Source organism: Ambystoma mexicanum, chromosome 5q, assembly GCF_040938575.1.
Source record: "Ambystoma mexicanum isolate Mex_15411 chromosome 5q, UKY_AmexF1_1, whole genome shotgun sequence".
Taxonomy (NCBI): Eukaryota; Metazoa; Chordata; class Amphibia; order Caudata; family Ambystomatidae; genus Ambystoma; species Ambystoma mexicanum.
The window spans coordinates 1,343,306,872-1,343,322,665 of NC_090933.1; the positions used below are offsets into that span (position 1 = coordinate 1,343,306,872).

At 51.5% G+C, this 15,794-nt stretch overlaps 1 protein-coding gene and 1 long non-coding RNA gene across 3 annotated transcripts in view; one reads left to right on the plus strand and one right to left on the minus strand.

The window, feature by feature from the left end:
- The window catches only part of LOC138498117 (uncharacterized), a 140,526-nt gene extending 131,538 nt beyond the window's left edge, over positions 1-8,988 (minus strand). Inside the window, exon 1 of one of the 2 annotated variants that reach the window (XM_069621980.1) lies at positions 8,968-8,988. The gene's annotated coding sequence lies outside the window, so the exon portion shown is untranslated. Of the gene's footprint in view, positions 1-7,354; positions 7,430-8,967 lie in introns of those variants that run through there. The other variant, XM_069621978.1, reaches the window with a different exon arrangement.
- The window catches only part of LOC138498120 (uncharacterized), a 133,118-nt gene continuing 124,363 nt past the window's right edge, over positions 7,040-15,794 (plus strand). Inside the window, exon 1 of the long non-coding RNA XR_011278698.1 lies at positions 7,040-7,284. This is a non-coding gene — a long non-coding RNA (uncharacterized lncRNA). The remainder of the gene's footprint in view (positions 7,285-15,794) is intronic.

Genomic DNA, 15,794 nt, shown 5'->3' on the forward strand with positions numbered 1-15,794 from the left:
TTAGGTTTCCTTTCTGTTTTTATTTCTTTTGGGGCGCTGGTACAGTGCCCCACCTTTTTGTATATAGTTGTTCATTAGGTAGGGTTTTTTGTAGGTTTCCTTTCAATGGTTGGGCTCATGGACCCTGGATTTGTACTTTGTATATAGTTCAACACTGGATATCACTTCTTATTTTTTTTTGTTCCATGGATCAATGGTTTTGTCTTATTTTTGCATTTTGGATTTGTTTTGACGGACAGACACTTTGGACCCATGTGCTTTTGGATTGATTTGGATTCTGCTTTCACACATTTTTATTTTATATTTTGGACATGCAGCTTTTTCTTAATTATTTCCATTGTTCTGTGTTTCATTTCATTCCCTTGCTTTTGTGTTTAATACATTTTTATTTCATACTTCAATGTGTGGTATTCTCTCTTTGGTTTCATGCATGTCACGATGTGTGTTTTCTCGATCACATGCACCCATTGTGTGTGTGTGATGGAAATGTGTTGATGTGCATACTTGCCATTTGGGATGTATCATGTGATGGGGATTTCAATGTGGGGTGGATGTAATACTTGGTTGTGTGTTTGGACTGGGGTGGCGTGGGGTGTGATTTGGGTGGCCATAAGGCCCATGATTGTGGATCGTGATGACGTGTTGGGGGGACATGAGTCCGGGCCTGCTGGCAGGTGCCTGTTACTGCTGGGTGGGTGGGGGTGTAGGGACATGAGTCGGGGCCTGCTGGCAGGTGCCTGTCACTGCTGGGTGGGTGAGTGGGTGGGGGGACATGTGTCGGGGCCTGCTGGAAGGTGGCTGTCACTGCTGGGTGGGTGGGGGTGCAGGGACATGAGTCGGGGCCTGCTGGAAGGTGCCTGTCACTGCTGGGTGGGTGAGTGGGTGGGGGGACATGAGTCGGGGCCTGCTGGCAGGTGCCTGTCACTGCTGGGTGGGTGAGTGGGTGGGGGGACATGAGTCGGGGCCTGCTGGCAGGTGCCTGTCACTGCTGGGTGGGTGAGTGGGTGGGGGGACATGAGTCGGGGCCTGCTGTCAGGTACCTGTCACTGCTGGGTGGGTGGGGGTGCAGGGACATGAGTTGGGGCCTGCTGGCAGGTGCCTGTCACTGCTGGGTGGGTGGGGGTGCAGGGGGACATGTGTCGGTGCTTACTTGTGCATGGTGATATGTGGGCTGGTTGGGGGGCATGGCCAGGGTGGATGGGCTGCCTGTGGGGCATGGCCAGGGGTGCAGGGTAGTCCCCTGTGTTGTGGGCTGCCTGCAGGGCCTGGGGAGGGGGGAGAGGGCACATCTGGGAGGACACACACTGCCAATTCGCATTGGGGCACCCCTCAGAATACATGTGCCCCGCTCGGCCAAGACCTATCGTGTGTAAAACGTCCCGTGCACCCCCAGAATACACGTCCCCTCCCGCGGCAGCGAAAACACATGTAAACTGCCCCGCGCACCCCTCAAAATACACATACCCCGCTTTGCTAAAGCCTATCGCATGTAAAACGTCCCGCGCACCCCTCGGAATACACGTACCCCGCTTGGCCAAGGCCTATCACGTGTAAAACATCCCGCGTACACCCAGAATACACGTACCCCTCCCGCGGCAGCAAAAACGTGTGTAAAACTCCCCACACATCCCTCAGAATAGTACCCCACTCGGCCAAGGCCTATCACGTGTAAAACGTCTCACGCACCCCTCAGAATACACGTACCCTGCTCGGCCAAGCCCTATCACGTGTAAAACTCCCTGCGCACCCCTCAGAATACACGTACCCCGCTTGGCCAAGGCCTATCGCGTGTAAAACGTCCCGCGCACCCCCAGAATACACATTGTTAAGCGCCTTCACTTCAACACTACAGCTAAGTCAATGCCTGGTCTGGGATGCTCAGGGAAACCCTTATTGATATATTTTTAGGTCCAGTTCATGTACTCTGGATGACAACCCTTATATAACACCCCTCTCTTAGAATCCCCCTGACCCCACTGAGCCAAGAAGTAGGTCTGTTTTGCAAATTTAAAAGGTTTATTTGAGAAATATAACAATATATATCTATCACACTTTTATAATAAATGAATATTGGATATCACACTTAAAATATGACAGTGATCAACAATGGATAATGTTCTACTGGTAAACTGATTTGCTTACTTGGAAGTAGTATAGAGGATGAGGTAGCTGAAATGCTTTATGGTTTCAAGGAAATGCAAGGTGGAATAAATGCAGTACAGAAAATAAACTGATATGGTTTCACAAGAGATAATATGTTCACTTTTCCCCTCATGGCAATTCACCCCCCCCATATGCAATGCAAGGAGATGGAAGTAACACACACAGTCTTCAGGAATACAATCAAATACAATACGGAATTCGGTTCCCCCCCAGCAAGCTTAGACAACAGGTATGCTTTTTAAAACACGGGCAAGAGTGCTTTGTAATGTGGTGGCAAGGAAGTGAAAAATGCTAAAATTGCTTTTAATTCCCTATAGGAGGTTCAGGGTGAGTGGTAGACACTTTAAATCAGTTCAGGTCAGCCCTAACAATGGTTCAGGGATGGTTATTAGGTTGCAAACGAATTTTAGCAGTTCAGGCAAAAGCGGCTATCTTTTTACAGATGACGAAATCAGGCCAAATCGCGGTAAATTTTGCGAGTGCGTAAATCGCGATTGCGGTAAAAGTATAAGGAGTAGGAAGTCGGTTCTAGGCTTGTTGGAAAGACAAACGGTTCCAGAGATATGGACGATTTTGTGAAGGTAGTTTTTTGGATTTAAAGTAAACTCAAAATGACAGGTGACAGCTTGCAGCTGCAGAATTGACAGGTGACAGTTGTGCAGCTTTAAAAATTACAGATGACACGATTTCTAGGAGGCTGTTCTAATTAGGTTAAAATAGTTTGGATTAGATTATTCTAACTAAGAGATTGGGTTCTGCACAGTTCTGGTGGATACTCACTCCTAATTTTGAAATGAATGGGCCTCGTCACAGATCTGGTCAACACGTCCAGCGGCGGTTCTCTCTGCTCGGCGGGTCAATCAGGCAACGGTTCTGCTCACAGTGATCCGGATCTCTGGTTCTGCTCACAGCGGTCTGGGTCTGGTCTGCGGTTCCGGCAAAAGTTCTTGGCAAAGAATTCAAACAGCTCGCCCGGCTGTTGAATAGTTTGGTTAGGTTTGCTGGATTCTGAAGGCCCGCTGAGAATACTTTTGCTTGCAGTGGGCCTTCTAGGTTCAACGTTCTGTAGTCTATCGGTCTCTGGTTCGGGTATCTGTCTGGATGGGATGTCGGCCGTCAAAATGCTCCGCAGAAATGGAAAATGAATGTCTCTACGTGTCCCAGCAGTCTCTTTTTATGTGTTTTGGAAGTGGGTGTGTACATGGCATAACTGAGCCTGCCCCTCTCTACTTGTCATTGGCCCAATTCTCCCCTCACCCATGATTGGGGGAAGGAAATTGATTGTCATCATGATGAGGTCTGTTTATGGGTCAGAGGATCCTCCCATGGTCAATTTACCCACAAATCTATATTTGATTCAAATACATATTTCCCAGATACACAATTTGTTGAAATTACATGTACACATTATATATTCCTTATGGTCCATGCTTGTCCACCTCTGATCTTCCTGGGGTCTTGCATTCAAAAATAACAATATTTTGCGCTTTTTGAGTGGTTTACCAATATCGGACATTTACCAAAAATTACACACATGTGCGCAAGGAGTATGGACATTAATTGATGAAGTGTCAGATTTTTAACATGCAGACATTTGGAGTAAGACCCTTTTTTCCGCTAGCAACCCCCCAGAATACACCACAGGGGCCTAACACCTCTTAAAACGTGCACAGAAAAATCACCAGAATAATGATATTACTTATATAATTCTGACCAGTCCGTACTATGAATTATCCATCTTTTTTTTTAAATTATGCTCTGGCCCAGATGGGTGTGGTTCAGGTTCCAAAGCACATGGGGGAAGCTTCTGTCTGTCCCCGCCTCCAGCTCGGGTGGCTCCCAGAGGCACCTCTCCTCCCACTTCTCCCAAGAGGAAGCCACTTTACGGCCCCCCCAATATAACATTTGCCTGAGTCCAGGACAAGGCTTTGTTCAACCTCCTGCAGGTGCCCCTCCCCTAATCTAATCAGAGAGGTGTCATCTCCTTTTGGTGGGGGAAGCAGGATGCAGCTAGGCCTGGGAAGAGTGGCTGAGCAGGTTTCTCCTGTCGGGGGTAGTTGTCAGGCAGAATTCAGCTAAATGTCACTTTAGTTCCCAGTTTAAATCAAACTTACAATTTTTACATATACATTCAATAATTACTTCCTTCAAGTCATTTCAGAATATAGTTTTACATTGTATCCACATTTTAGCAAGTCTTTCCTTGGCCTGGTTTGGGTTAATCTGTTCAGTTTTACACAAAAGTCTGGTGGTTTTAAAACGCCGGCTTTCTGATAGTGGTGAGTACCGGTATTGCATCCATTTTTGAGTTGTCTTGAATTTGACAGGAGATTTTTGCTATTGTTTTGATGGGCATCCTTACATTTGAGTGGTTATGTGGAACCCCCCCACAAGAAGGTTGAATCTTTAGAGTGGTCTTGTGCCCATGATTTCAGCAAATTTTTGACATCAGTAAAACAGATTTTTTGAACAAAGGTCTCCGGTATTAGCTATCTTGCAATGTTTGGAATGGACATTTGGAGCTTGCACTCAAAGAAACAGAGGAGATTTAAAAGCGCTTTTGCTCTGACAGGTGCTGCTATTTTTCCTTTGGCACCACCTTTCACCCCTGGCGCTTTTGGTATGCGCACAACTGCGCGGTTCTCCTGGACTCTGGGATGGAATGATGGGCGGCGACAGCTCATCCCCACATCTACCCAGTCTATTGATTCAGCATGGGTCAAAACCCTTCACAACATACCCCTCCCGCGGCAGCAAAAACGTGTGTAAAACTCCCCCCGCGCCCTTCAGAATGCACGAATCCCGCTCGGCCAAGGCCTATCGTGTGTAAAAAGTCCCGCCCACCCCTCAGAATACACAGACCCCGCTCGGCCAAGGCCTATCGCATGTAAAACATCCCGCGTCCCCCAGAATACATGTACCCCTCCCGTGGCAGCGAAAACATGTGTAAAACTCCCCGCGCACTCCTCTGAATACACGTACACCGCTCGCACAAGGCCTATCATGTGTAAAACGTCCCGCGCACCCCCAGAATACACGTACGCCGCTCGCACAAGGCCTATCGCGTGTGATACTTCACGCGCAGCCCCCAAATACATGCAGGCACACCATCCACCCTGGGCATGCCACACAGGCAGCCCAAGCCACAGGGGGGTTGCTTTTTCTATGCTATTTACCTGGCGCGAGCGGGGTACGTGTATTCAGAGGGGTGAGCGGGGAGTTTTACACACGTTTTCGCTGCTGCGGTAGGGGTACGTGTATTCTGGGGTGTGCGCGGGAAGTTTTACACGCGTTTTCATGGTTGGCGGCTGTATGCTGGTCCACTGGCAGTTGCGCCATGTACTGGATTTGTGTGCTGGTCATGGCGCACGGGGCGGGTTTGGGGGCGTAACTGGCGTTGCTGCAGGGTCGCTGCACCTCTCTGCGCCACGGCTGGTTATGGATGTTGAAATCCATGAATACGCTGTGCGCTGAAATGGGTTTTGGCGCACGCGGCTGGCACAGACTGCCGCATGCGCACACTGTGTGCCAGCCGCGTGCGCCACGTGTGCGCCAAATTCTATGAATTACCCTGTAAAAGAGGTTGCTGGAGATCAGGCTGATTTCCACGTGTAAATGTAAAAGATAACTTATAAGTCTCATGGTATTTGTGTTGGCCAAAAGATTGTTCTCGCTGTTAGATTTCTTTCTAACTTATGCATGTGAAATATATTATATGCGGGGTGAGAAGGTAAAGAATGAACACAATGATGGGGATGTGTTACATCCATAGTGTATTCAGCCATTTATGCATGGCATACTGCGTGTTCAGGCGCTATTTTACATGTATACATAGCTTAGTGTGACGTCCTATGTTAAAAGACCGTAAACGTCATGAAAAAGGGAAAGAAGACCATTGATACTTTGAAGGAATTGCCCCGCCTAGTTCAATAATAAGCACGGATGCTTTTTATAATGTTCTAAAACAGGTGGCTAGATATCAAATATTAGGATAAAGGCAGCGCTCTATAAATTTGTAGAAAAATGTGAAGTAGTAGTCAAGAGGGTCGACTCAAGAGAGGCACATCTAACTACGGGGGATGAGAGGACCCCAAGGCTGACTGATCAAGTGAGAGAGCTGAACACGATAAATGAGAACATTACACTGAAGCTGCCTGAACAGGAAGATTGTTCCCAGAGAAATAATCTTCGAATTGCTGGACTTCCAGAGAAGGCTGAAAGAGGTGATGCAATTGACTTTTTACAAAAGAACTTACCAAGGACACTGAATTTAGACTCAAAGGTATCATTGGAGATAGAGAGAGCTCACCGTTCCTTGGGACCCACGCCTTCAATAGGGGAGAAACCAAGACATCTGATTGTAAAATCTTTACGATTCCCAGTGAAGGAACTTATTTTGAAAAGAGCCGTGAACTGAAAGACCTAGCATGGGGTGGCAATAGGATAATGATATGTGTAGATCTAAGCAGGGATGTTCTGCCATTTTTAGAGTTGTGGTTGATGGCCATTTACACTCTTTTAATGAATCTAAATCTGCCGAGGCTTTTTGAACAGATCCCATGGAGGGCTCATCAGATGCTGAGTTCACAAAAGTATCAAGGAAAACAGAAGGGGGATATGAACAATTATAAAATGCACTCGCTCTGTGATGATTGGAACGGAGACTAAGTCTAAGATTCTCGTTTTTTTCCCCTCCAAATTATTTGCATATTGATCAATATGTACTTTAAAAAAAATAAGAAGAAAAAAGGTCATTTAAAATGGCCGCTGCGGAAATACTTCGTATTGGATGTAAAGTAAAGATGAACAAGACGTGTGCTTGTGAACTGAAGAAAGCACCTGTGAACGTGCTCTGTGATGACGTTTACTCTGGTGGTGTTTAATAATAGACCTCAGGTAATAGGGAACTGTGCGTCTGTATGAAAGAGCTTCGTGGGTTGCTGAGATGCAGGGAGCAATGTGGGGCTGGGGGGAGCCAGTGAAGACCCTGCAAATGGACGGCAAGTGCATTATAATGCCTGTGTGCTCTGTCCAGCTCACTGCAATCATGGATTCTAAGGTTCTACTGTTTAGCAAGCACTCTCCAGGCCTCGCTACCCTTACTTTGGACATGTTTAACAGGTAAGTTTTTTTTTTCCTCCACCCACCTCCCCTGCAAACTATCCCGCCCCTCCCTCCCAACCCCACTTACCTTCTTTTTTCTTCTTTTCTTGGGAGCAGACGCGCTGGGAACAGAGTGTTTCCGGTGCGCCGCTCCCGATGGCTGCCATGGAAAGGGAAAACGGGCTACGTTTTCCCTTTCCCGGGGGCCATTTTCTTTTTCTGATCCGAAGCGTGTTTTGGATTAGAAAAAAAAGCAATTAGTACCCCAGTCTAACGGGCCGGGGTACTAATGGCAATAAGCCCTTTGACGACGGGCCAATACCGCCCGCGGTAATGCCCCCGGGGCATTACCGGGTCATTGGGATGTCACTCTATCCCAATGACTCTTTGGCTGGAGCTCCTTTGCCTGGGAGTTGAATGAAAGGCTGTACTGGGAAGGCAGCATGATGGCTGTTAGAGCACGTGATGGGAAACCATGTATAGTCATTCTCGCACGCAGTGATGTTGGTTTTTATGGGTAATGAATGACAGCCTGGGCTAACAGCTCGCACGTGAATGGAAAACTAGCTGTAGAGGAAGAAAGGGACTGCTATCCGATCTCCCACGGTGTTAAATGCTTTTAAATGACACTGGGAAGTTCGCGTCATGTTCTTACTTGCATCAGATGGACACACTTATTGTTTTAGTTTATGGGAGCATTACATGTGGTGCTCATGAGGAGAGAATGATATTTTGCAATTTCAACTCCTACATGGCTGCAGGATGCAACTACTGAGACATTCTCATGGATAACCTGGAGGATGCTGTTTGAAGTGTCTGTTCCCAGAGGACAGATTAGTGGGCATTTGAGGCATGGCAAAATTGGACCTATGTTCAAGCTGTCTTCATTTCTTTCTCTTTTTTAAATTTCTTTTTTTTTACCTATGCTACAGACCGGGTGGCAATTATATACAGTGTTGTCTGATATGGAACTACAAGTCTACACGGGTGAGACTGACACACCAACACTATGGAAGGATCTTGTCGTACACTGTTAATCTGGGACCCGATGGAGACCTGGTTTTACTAGTCTGACGCGAACGTGAGGAATGAACGATAGCAGATTCTAGAGGAATACTATGGAGTTTTCCTCTTGGGAAAATGATATTTCAATCCATGCCTTGCTGATATGGTGAATCGCTGGTAAAAGGTTAAACACGGAACAAAGGATTGATATTGAAGCTGTCGTATTGGGATTGGGACAATTGGAATGTGATGGAGGCAAACGCATATTATTGTGGCAATAAGCCACGAGACGGCGGGCCAATACCACCCCACGTAATGCCCCCAGGGCCGTAGTTACAGGCCCGAGCGTAGCGAAGGCCTTAACGAAGCCCCGGGGGCATTACCAAGGGTGCTATTGGCCTGCCGTGAAATGGCTTATTGCCATTAGTACCCCGGCCCGTTAGACTGGGGTACTAATTGCTTTTTTTTCTAATCCAAAACACGCTTCGGATCAGAAAAAGAAAATGGCCCCCGGGAAAGGGAAAACGTAGCCCGTTTTCCCTTTCCATGGCAGCCATCGGGAGCGGCGCACCGGGAACACTCTGTTCCCAGCGCGTCTGCTCCCAAGAAAAGAAGAAAAAAGAAGGTAAGTGGGGTTGGGAGGGAGTGGAGGGATAGTTTTCAGGGGAGGGGGGGCGGAGGAAAAAAAAAACTTACCTGAGTCACCGGCGGGGGACGAATGCAGCTTCCAGCCATGGGGAGGCTCGGAGCGGGGATTGCCCTGTTTCGAACCTCCTCATTGGCTAAGGGGCTGCTACGCCCCCCGCCGGGAACCAAAGGCACATACAGCGTGCAAGGGATTCCCGGCCGGGTAATGCCCCAGCGAGGGCCAATCGGAGTGCATGTTGCATTCTGGTTGACCCTCGCCGGGTACTAATGAGATTTATTTGAAAATATTGAGAAGGTAATGGAGTTGGAAAAGACTTTATGGCTGTTGTGTTCCTAGGCCTACCTTTTATGTACTGCGGCCAAGTGTGGGAATATATCTGCGAGTCTGGGATGTTTGTGATGGTTATGATATTCGAAGAAGTAGAGGCCGGAACATTGATCTTACTCTTTGCAAGGGGGATGCACATACTATTGATGGCATATATATATATATATTTTATTTATTTTTTGAGGTGAGGTTTCTTTATTTTTGTCTAATAGTGGTATATTAAGCAGATTATTAGTGCAATGATATGTTGGGGTGGTCGGACATTTTTCATTGGAAGGGAGTGTGACAGAAAAATGCCAGCTCATAACACCTTTACTGTTAGAGATAAATATAGCTATAGGTGAGATAATATAGATAACTGGGGTTGGGGGTGGACGGCTATGATACTCATGAGGAAAATGCCTGAACTAGTCTGGTATATATGATGTCTTAAACTTTAATAGGTTTATGATATGATATAATTATAGATGGAGAATTGCAATATATATATTTTAATGGGGTGCTCTATATAAACTGAGGGCATCATTTTAAAAGGAATGGTTGTTACATCACTAACGCGCAGATATATGTTTATTCTGGACAGGAAATGGCTTTATATGAACGCATTGGGTAAAAGAGCAAAGTGCTACGGAACGGAGCTCTGTATGTATGCGCTCTGAAAGAAACTGTATTGTAAGATGCAGGCAAGGAATGCATGTCTGCGTTGCTATCGTTCTGATATGGCAATAACAATTCATGCAAAACTGGTTGGTAACAACAATTGGAGGAACCTCATGACATTTGGTCCGTGTACTTAGCATGAAACTGGCAGTAAAATGAGCGGATGGAAGATGGTGGAAGTATTTACGTGAATTGAGAAGATCCTGAAGTATTAGGAAGCAAGGATTGGAATGGTGTTTTGCTTGGTAAATGGAAAAGTAAGATCCTATGGCTACAAATGGAGACTTATTTCTATAGAAGGTGTCTGACCTTTTAAGTGGTAGGGGTAGAGAGTGCGATCAATCTGATTAATTTGATTATAATTCACTCACATATGGTGCACAAGTTGCTGCCATGGGCAATCTTAACTAGTCATAAGAATATGTTGTTTGGGGAAATGAATGAATAACTACTATTAAGTCATCAATGAACATTATCAGTTGCATAGTTACCCCGTGACATTCGTAGAGGTCATTACAAAGATGGTGCATATAGAGGCGACTGGATTTTATTTAATGAATGTAATTTAATGATTTATAGGTATGTCACACTTTGGGTTGTGAGTATTAATATGACACTATATATATTCAAAGGGTAATTCATAGCAATTCGCACAAAAGTGGCGCACGCGGCTGGCGCACAGTGTCCCCGTGCGATACACTGCGCCAGCCGTGTACGAAAAAATCCTTTTCATCACACAGCGAATTCATGGATTTTAGTCTCCGAAACCAGCCGTGGCGCAGAGTGGCGCAGCGACCCTGCAGCAGCGCCAGTTACGCCCCCAAGAACGCCCTCGCGCAAGGAAAAGCCTTCAAAATTCCCAATTCATCGCAAAGAGCTGCGCTAACCCTGGACCAGTTCACAGGGCTGGCAAACAGCAAACGCCAAGCGGGGAACGTGTATTTCAGTGGTTCGCGGGAAGTTCCACACACGATTGTCCTGTGTACGTGTACATCAGGGGTGCGTGGGAAGTAACACATGCAAAAACAGCAGGGTACGTGTATTCCAGGGGTGCGCGGGAAGTATCACACGCAAAAGCAGCAGGGTATGTGTATTTCAGGGGTGCGCGGGAGGTATCACACGCAAAAGCAGCAGGGTACGTGTATGTAATGGGTGCGCGGGAAGTATCACATGCGATTCCATCAGGGTATGTGTATTCCAGGGGTGCGCGGGTAGTATCACACGCAAAAACAGCAGGGTACGTGTATTCCAGGGGTGCACGGGAAGTATCACACGCAAAAGCAGCAGGGTACGTGTATTTCAGGGGTGCGCGGTAAGTATCACACGCAAAATCAGCAGGGTACGTGTATTTCAGGGGTGCGCGGGAAGAATCACACACGATTCCATCAGGGTACGTGTATTCCAGGGGTGCGCGGGAAGTATCACACGCAAAAGCAGCAGGGTACGTGTATTTCAGGGGTGCGCAGGAAGTAACACACGCGATTCCATCAGGGTACGTGTATTCCAGGGGTGCGCGGGAAGTATCACACGCAAAAGCAGCAGGGTACGTGTATTTCAGGGGTGCGCGGGAAGTATCACATGCAAAAGCAGCAGGGTACGTGTATTTCAGGGGTGCGCGGGAAGTATCACACGCGATTCCATCAGGGTACGTGTATTCCAGGGGTGCACAGGAAGTATCTCACGCAAAAGCAGCAGGCTATGTGTATTTCAGGGGTGCGCGGGAAGTATCACACGCTATTCCATCAGGGTACGTGTATTCCAGGGGTGCGCGGGGAGCACCACATGTGAATTGCCCGTGTGGGTCCTCCCAGGTATTCCCTCTACACCCTCCATGGCCCCGGCAGGCGGCCCACACCACAGGGGACTACCCTGCACATGTCCCGCAGGCAGCCCATCCACCATGCCCATGCCCCCCAGCCAACCCACATGTCACCTTGCACTACTGCCCACCAATGCATGTCCCCCTGCACCCCCACCCCCCAGCAGTGCAGGACACCCTCCACCAGGCCCCCACTCATGTCCAACTCATGTCTCCCAGCACCCCCACCCCCCAGCAGTGCAGGGCACCCTCCACCAGGTCCCCACTCATGTCTCCCAGCACCCCCACCCCCCAGCATCCAGGGGCACCCTCCACCAGGCCCCCACACATGTCCCCCTGCACCCTCACCCCCCAGCATCCAGGGGCACCCTCCACCAGGCCCCCACTCATGTCCAACTCATGTCTCCCAGCACCCCCCACCCCCAGCAGTGCAGGGCACCCTCCACCAGGCCCCCACTCATGTCTCCCAGCACCCCCACCCCCAGCATCCAGGGACACCCTCCACCAGGCCCCCACACATGTCCCCCTGCACCCCCACCACCCAGCATCCAGAGGCACCCTCCACCAGGCCCCCACTCATGTCCAACCCATGTCTCCCAGCACCCCCACCCCCCAGCATCCAGGGGCACCCTCCACCAGGCCCCCACTCATGTCCCCCTGCACCCCCACCCCCCAGCAGTGCAGGGCACCCTCCACCAGGCCCCCACTCATGTCCAACTCATGTCCCCCTGCACCCCCACACCCCAGCATCCAGGGGCACCCTCCACCAGGCCCCCACCCATGTCCATCTCATGTCTCCCAGCACCCCCACCCCCCAGCAGTGCAGGGCACCCTCCACCAGGCCCCCACTCATGTCTCCCAGCACCCCCACCACCCAGCATCCTGGGGCACCCTCCACCAGGCCCCCACTCATGTCCCCCTGCACCCCCACCCACCAGCAGCCAGGGGAACCCTCCACCAGGCCCCCACTCATGTCTCCCAGCACCCCCACACCCCAGCATCCAGGGGCACCCTCCACCAGGCCCCCACTCATGTCCAACTCATGTCTCCCAGCACCCCCACAACCCAGCAGTACAGGGCACCCTCCACCAGGCCCCCACTCATGTCTCCCAGCACCCCCACCCCCCAGCATCCAGGGTCACCCTCCACCAGGCCCCCACTGATGTCCCCCTGCACCCCCACCCACCAGCAGCCAGGGGCACCCTCCACCAGACCCCCACTCATGTCCAACTCATGTCTCCCAGCACCCCCACCCCCCAGCAGTGCAGGGCACCCTCCACCAGGCCCCCACTCATGTCTCCCAGCACCCCCACCCCCCAGCATCCAGGGGCACCCTCCACCAGGTGCCCACTCATGTCCCCCTGCACCCCCACCCACCAGCAGCCAGGGGCACCATCCACCAGGCCCCCACTCATGTCCCCCAGCACCCCCACCCCCCAGCATCCAGGAGCACCCTCCACCAGGCCCCCACTCATGTCTCCCAGCACCCCCACCCCCCAGCATCCAGGGGCACCCTCCACCAGGCCCCCACTCATGTCCCCCTGCACCCCCACCCCCCAGCTTCCAGGGGCACCCTCCACCAGGCACCCACTCATGTCCAACTCATGTCCCCCTGCACCCCCACCCCCCAGCAGTCAGGGGCACCCTCCACCAGGCCCCCACTCATGTCTCCAATCACCCCCACCCCCACCCCCCAGCAGTGCAGGGCACCCTCCACCAGGCCCCCACTCATGTCTCCCAGCACCCCCACCCCCAGCAGTCAGGGGCACCCTCCACCAGGCCCCCACTCATGTCTCCCATCACCTCCACCCCCCAGCAGTGCATGGAACCCTCCACCAGGCCCCCACTCATGTTCAACTCATGTCCCCCTGCACCCCCACCCCCCAGCAGTCACGGGCACCCTCCACCAGGCCCCCACTCATGTCTCCCATCACCCCACCCCCCAGCAGTGCAGGGCACCCTCCACCAGGCCCCCATTCATGTCTCCCAGCACCCCCACCCCCCAGCAGTGCAGGGCACCCTCCACCAGGCCCCCACTCATGTCTCCCAGCACCCCCACCCCCCAGCAGTCAGGGGCACCATCCACCAGGCCCCCACTCATGTCTCCCAGCACCCCCACCCCCCAGCAGTCAGGGGCACCCTCCACCAGGCCCCCACTCATGTCTCCCATCACCCCACCCCCCAGCAGTGCAGGGCACCCTCCACCAGGCCCCCATTCATGTCTCCCAGCACCCCCACCCCCCAGCAGTGCAGGGCACCCTCCACCAGGCCCCCACTCATGTCTCCCAGCACCCCCACCCCCAGCATCCAGGGGCACCCTCCACCAGGCCCCCACTCATGTCCCCCTGCACCCCCACCCACCAGCAGCCAGGGGCACCCTCCACTAGGCCCCCACTCATGTCCCCCTGCACCCCCTCCCCCCAGCAGTCAGGGGCACCCTCCACCAGGCCCCCACTCATGTCCAACTCATGTCTCCCAGCACCCCCACCCCCCAGCATCCAGGGGCACCCTTCGCCAGGCCCCCACTCATGTCCCCCTGCACCCCCACCCACCAGCAGCCAGGGGCACCCTCCACCAGGCCCCCACACATGTCCCCCTGCACCCCCACCCACCAGCAGCCAGGGGCACCTTCCACCAGGCCCACACTCATGTCTCCCAGCACCCCCACCCCCCAGCATCCAGGGGTACCCTCCACCAGGCCTCCACTCATGTCCGACTCATGTCCCCCTGCACCCCCACCCCCCAGCAGTCAGGGGCACCCTCCACCAGGCCCCCACGCATGTCTCCCATCACCCCCACCCCTCCAGCAGTGCAGGGCACCCTCCACCAGGCCCCCACTCATGTCTCCCAGCACCCCCACCCCCCAGCAGTCAGGGGCACCCTCCACCAGGCCCCCACTCAAGTCTCCCATCACCCCCATCCCCCAGCAGTGCAGGGCACCCCCCACCAGGCCCCCACTCATGCCCAACTCATGTCCCCCTGCACCCCCACCCCCCAGCAGTCAGGGGCACCCTCCACCAGGCCCCCACTCATATCTCCCATCACCCCCACCCACCAGCAGTGCAAGTCACACTCCACCAGGCCCCCACTCATGTCTCCCAGCACCCCCACCCCCCAGCAGTCAGGGGCACCCTCCACCAGGCCCCCACTCATGTCTCCCATCACCCCCACCCCTCAGCAGTGCATGGCACCCTCCATCAGGCCCCCACTCATGTCCCCCAGCCAACACGTCATCACAATCCAGATCCCAGGCTCCTACGCCCACCCAAATCCCACCCCACGCCACCTCAGTCCAAACACCCAACCAAGCTTTACATCCATTCAAAATTGAAATACCCATTACATGATAGATAACAAATAAGCAGTATGCGCATGAGTACAAGTCCGTCAGACCCACACAATGGCAACACATGACTGTGAAAACACACATTCTGACAGGCATGAAACCAATGAGAGAAGTCCACACATTGAAGTAAGAAACAAAAATGTATTACAGTGTAAATGAAGTGAATTAAATCAAAAGAAACAATAATGGCAACAAAAATCAAAATGCAGCATGTCCACCAAAATAATAAATAATGAAAATGGGAATCCAAAGTAACCGTAATGAAATTGTGTCCAAAGTCACCGTCCAACAAAGCAGATCCAAAGGGAAAGTAAAGTGAAAATCCATTGCTCCATGGTGAAAAAATAATAAAAGATGAAGGCCACAAATCCACTGTCAAACTATGTACAAAGAGCAAATCCACGGTCCATGATCCCAACTCTGTAAATGAAACCTACAATAAAACCCACCTAACTAATAACTATATACAAAAAAGTGGGGCATAGTCCAAGTGCCCCAAATAAAAAAAAAAAAAAAAAACCTCACACTAATTAACTATATTCAATGGCAGCGGGCTAGTCCAACGGCTCACTTCTGGATGTTGCGGGCCAGGGCATCATCGAACTCCTGCTCAATGTCCCAGAGGCGGTCCTGTTCCATGGCCCCGAGGGTCCGCAGGGACGACGACATGTTCTCCTCCAACTCCCTGCGGATTGCCTCGAGGCACTCAGCCCGCCTCAGGG